Here is a 5,286-nt window from a genome sequence, read left to right on the forward strand (position 1 = left end):
GCCCCGGGGAGGGGCCGCGGGGCCCCCGGTGCGGCCGGAGAGGCAGCAGCGGCGGGGGTCCCGCGGGCAGCGACCCCGGGAGGGGCACCGGCGAGTGCCGAGGGGCTGGGGGGGCCGCAGGTGCTGCCCATCCTGCAGCATCCCCTGTGCACCGCCCGGGCACGTGGGACGCGGTCAGCCTGCGCCGTACCTACGGCTGCGAAGCGATGGCACCGCTCGGTCGCACTCATGAACGCAGCACTTAGGCACAGTTAAGATTTTTCAGAGGCTGCTAGCCCTGGAAATGAGGCAGGCGGGAGGACGAGTGGGAACAAACCTGGGCGAGCACTGAAGACAGCCCAGCAATAGGGCTGCGAGGACCGGCGCGCGCTCACGTGTCACCTCCTTCACCACCATGGCCTTCCCCTGCCGTGCCATCCCGCCACTGCGCCTCACCCCAGCCAGCTCATCCGCTCCTCGGTACGGACTCCTGGCCCCGGAGCAGAGTTGGGAAAACGTTCCTGATTGTCCCAGCTGGAGCCTGGGCCGTAGGGTTGTCGCATCCACCCGAGAGCGCGTCAGCCTCAGGGAGAGGCTGTCCGCGTGCTGCAGCCCCGCAGCTGGCTCGCATCCTGCCCCTCACGGACCACAGCCCCAAGACACCTGCCAGGATGTCTGTGAGCCTCCGGTGCCTCAGCTCTGGGAACAGCAGCACGGTCCTCCCTCCGGCGGAGCCCGGAGGCTGCCGTGTGAAGGGACTGCCTCAGATGGGGAAGCGCAGCCTCCCTCCCTCTCGCAGACAGGCGCGTGGTCCCTGCGTGGCGCCGAGGCCCGGAGGCACAGAGGAGTGTGATGCAGCGTGTGCTGCGTGCTGCCATCCCCGCCTGCCTGCTGATTTAGCTACGGACTCGGCAGCGGGGGAGTTCAGGAACTTTGGTGGGCAAACGTTCCCGCTTCAGCGCTCCAGCTGTCAGTCATTCGTGGCAGGAATCTCAGTATGGAACGTTAGGACCAAACTGCGCGTTCCCAAACAATGCCAGCCCTCCCGAGCCACGTGTTCCATAACGGCCGGTATCACGGGCGCTCTCCTCGCCGCAGCGATAGCCTCAATCAGGCAGAGGCACCATGGGTGGAACTCTTATCGCACCAGGCTGAGTCCCCATGAAGGAGCAGAGGACTTGCGCGTCCTAGAAATAGCATGGTATTGCAGGGTAAGGAACGTGGGCACGCTGCTTTCTCTTTTCTCTTTTTTTTTTTTTTTTTTTCCCCCCCCTTTTTTACTAAAGGCTCGAAATAAACTCTGATCCTGCAAGCGCTTACTAGCAAGCACAGCACGCACAGCGGCGAGTCTGTGCAGGATGACGCGCATTTGAGCGCTGGGCGATAGGAGGATTTCGTTATGGGCTGCTCTAGGCAGGATCCAGAGCAAAGTGCTGAACTTGAGGAGAGTTCTTCCAGAGGTTACAGCGAGGTCTGGGTTGTCAGCCCGCCCCTGCTTGCGCAGCGTTGGGCGCAGTGGAGCCCTGAGCCTTGGCTGGGCTGTCTAGGGATGACTATAAAATGAATGGCACAAGGCAGTCGGGAGGGGGACTCAGATAGCAAACCCCTCCTCTAAGAGCACACGTCCTTGTGCTTGTGGGTGGGCAGGCAGGGGAGGCACAAAGTTACAAAGGATGCCAGGAACAGCTCACTTTTCATCACGTTTCATTTTGGCTGAACTCTGGTTTTAGTTTTAGCCTTACTCAAGCAGTTACTTCACTATTTGATATTTTGTATTTCATTTACATTTTCATATTTTTTGTTAGTAAGCATGTAACATGCCCCTGACAACTTGTATCCTAAGCTTGAAGCCAAGGCACTTCAAGCTTTGCGGGTTTAGAGTCAACATAGAATGTGAATCCGTACAGTCTTAATTATAGCAACATCAGCAGCCACTGTTCGAGGGAAGCAGCAGAGCTTTCGTTACTAAAGAGGCACAGTAGTTAGGGTCTGTCAGTGTTCCTGTTACAATCCCCATCTTGAAGAGGTTATAACTTGGGCTGTGTAAATTTGATTGAGCTGAAACTTGGGACTCAAACTGTCAGTCCATATAGGGAATTACCTTATGAATAATTGGCTAACCCGTTGCTTGATTCAGAGGCCTTTATAAAACGATTTTTAATGGGTTTTAGTGTTTTTTTCTTTTACTGACATCTAGGGTATGAACGTGGTACTTCTAGCTCTTTTGAAGCTCCGCATTGAACAGCATATGTATAGGTATATGCATTAAAGCTATACGGCAACACAGAGGAGTTCATGGGGCACACGTATCCCTCTTACACATCCATGTATACACACACACAAAGAGACCATGTAGGAGAAGTGTGATCTATCTCAGAACATGTAAGATAAACAGAATATAAATGCCTCAGACAGAAGGGAACTACAGCACCTGCACTGTGCCTGTTCCATCCCCCTGCCCCATGGTGACCCGCTGCCAGACCTGCTCACACCACGGTGCTGGGAAGGGTGGGTGTTCCCCAATCCAGCCACCCGAAGCCGTTCTGGTGTGCTACAGCACAGTGAGCAGGTCACCTCTGTTAGCTATTGATGCAGCGAGGATAGCAAGGGACAGGAAAAGGTCTGTCGTGGCATTGGTCACTTGGATTTCTTCGTTACCAGGGTTTTTTTTATGACTTTTCATTTTTGGGGGGACTTTTTCTTTCCACAAAATGTGTGGAAGTGAATCCCATGTGTATCCTGGCATCAGAACAGTCGTCATGATTGCACTTTGAAAGGCATCAGCCACTTGGCTTTGAACGCCGGGCTCAAGTATGGCTTTGTGTTACAAAGAATTTTACTTAGAATTGCCCTCTGTAATACTTTCTGCTAGTTCCAAACCTCTGTGGCTCGGAGACACTTTTCATCACTTCAAATCACTCTAAACCAGAGCATGCACATCTGGGGAAGGGTGTGAAGGTGGAATTTTCTTTGACCCTAGCATGAAATGCTGGCATGCCCAAGGCCAGAAAGATGAGCCACAGACCATGAACAGGTTGCTCTAGTGGAGCCAGACCCCAAAATGTTTGCCTGCCAACCTTGTAAACGTTTGCAAAGCATGAACACTATCCTTTGAGACTGCTGAGATGCCAAGTCATCCATTTACCTAAGCAGGTCACTGTCTTTGAGCTTATGTTATTGACCCAACTGTCTTTCTAATTGGTTTTCTGACTTTAGCTGCTAGGTTTGGGGAGATCCCTAGCTAGCCCAAGGCCAGGAATTATGGCCAGCTCAAGCCACGGACAGGCAGAACCTGCTGGCACAGCAGACACCGAGCTCAGGGAGGATGAGCATGCTGCATGGGTAAAAAAGTCTGAGCCAAGCTCCCAGCAAGCTCCTGGTGAGGCTCGAAGCGGGAGGAATCTGTGAGCCTGGCTGTTTGCAGCTCTGCTGCGGGGCTTGGCCTGCAGCTTTAAGAACGGACAGCAGTAACCAGTGCCTGGCATCAGGGCATGCCAGCAAGAAGTTTGTTTCCTGGTTCCAGCTCACTGCAGCTGGGGTTATTTCCCTGCTATGTGACAGGCAGTGGTGCCAGCACCCACTGTTCTGTATGTACGTACGTAGGTATCGCTCCCACGAGTTAGCAGGAGTGCATCCCAAAGTTTAAAAGCAAGGGCACTCAGTCACTTCAAAGTGTCTGCTGATCGGCAAGGAAGGACAGGCAAGCTGGGCAGAGTTGGTCTGCTCCTGACCAAATGAAACACGTGGGGCAGCACCGATCTTTTTCAATGATAAAGCCTTCTCTCAGGATCGTAAGGATAAGCTTTTCAGGCTTCCCTGAAAGCACACACCCAAGGGGCTCACGCTGTTGTCATCCCTAAGGGGAAATTTGGAAAGCTGTACTCTGGATGTGGTGGGCAGGAAGAGGCGGACTTGCAAACATTTTGTCTTGGGAAACAAATCCAACTACACCTCCATCAAATTAAATAAGAATTTTGGGATAACAAAACTAAGTCGTAAAACTGAGTCAACCCATACGAGCGTCAGCGATCAAAAAGAAGGTTCTTTCCGTAGATAAATAATTAGTTTTGCTACACCAGGTGAGGAGAGATTCAGTCCATTCACACCCTCCCAAGCACATTCGGCCTGAGTGTCGACAGGGATGGAGAGCGCAGTGGAAAGGATTTTCTTCTCCAACACTGCTCACTGTATCCCTTGCCAGAGGAATCTGCTTGGACTTGGGTACTGAAGAATTCGTGAGCATGCTGGGCACATCAGCTGTACCCCATGCCTGAAGCAAGCACGCGGCCGAGTGTTCTGCTAACCTGGTGCCTGCTCGTCTTTTGGAAGCTAAGTCTACTGGGTAGGATTTTTGAACTCCGACTTTTCGTCACTCGCAATGCATTTAAGTGAAATTTCGCATCACCATTATATTAATTTTGCATTGGTGCTTTAGGTTACATGTAGTTTTAGCCTTTGGTTTCAGCAAAGAAGAAATACGCGTGCTACGTGGAACATGGCACCATTTGTGTGAGGATCCATCTAGATGGAAAACAAAGAATTAACTGTTGAGATAGCAGAGATCTTCTGCGTTTAAAAAGAAAACCAGCTTGGCTGCGGGCTTTTTTCTTCGCCATCTTTCTCCCGTGCAACTCTGTGTGCAAAATTTCAACTTAATTGAAAGATTTTAATGCAACTCTCTGTAGTCAAAATGATATATTGTTGTAGAGCCCAAAGCTGCACGGGAAGATGCTGTGCTGAGGCATAGCGAGAGTGATGGTGAATAAAGCAGGATAGAAGCACACTTCTTTGAGCAGTTTGGATAGTTTTGCCCCCATTTGTTACTGCCAGCACATATAATTTTTACAGGACGGTGTGAATTCTGACTGCGGTGAAAAGAATGCCTTCCACCGCCAGCGTGAATACGGTCTCACTCAATTAGAATAACATGCGAGTATATCGTATAGTATGACACAGAAAGCTGATGTGCATGAAGTCTGAACGCTGGGAGTTATTGTGCTAATGCTATTGTTGGGTGAGCAACTATTTCCCCGCAGTGAAAAAAAAAAAAAAAGGCGAGGGAAATTAAATACGTAAATCAAAAATATGCACAATGTTTGATATTACCATACCGAAATGAACGCGTTCATAATTTAAACTTTACTTTGCCCCATTGTATTGAGTTTCTGCATACCTATGGAGAAACAAATGTGAACACGAAGAGGGAGACCCACTGACTGTGTGCTGAAGCGCGTCCCTCATTGCAGTGGCTGTTGCTGTGGGGAAATGCGGGCTGCTTCCTACCTGTGTCAGTGAGTTTGCTCTGAG

At 50.9% G+C, this 5,286-nt stretch overlaps 1 long non-coding RNA gene across 1 annotated transcript; it reads left to right on the plus strand.

Annotated features, from left to right (window-relative positions):
- Positions 63–5,032, plus strand: LOC110396454. The gene is made up of 2 exons (XR_002436974.1): positions 63–2,790; positions 4,181–5,032. It is a non-coding gene; the product is annotated as an uncharacterized LOC110396454 (long non-coding RNA).

This window comes from Numida meleagris, chromosome 3 (genome assembly GCF_002078875.1).
Source record: "Numida meleagris isolate 19003 breed g44 Domestic line chromosome 3, NumMel1.0, whole genome shotgun sequence".
NCBI lineage: Eukaryota > Metazoa > Chordata > Aves > Galliformes > Numididae > Numida > Numida meleagris.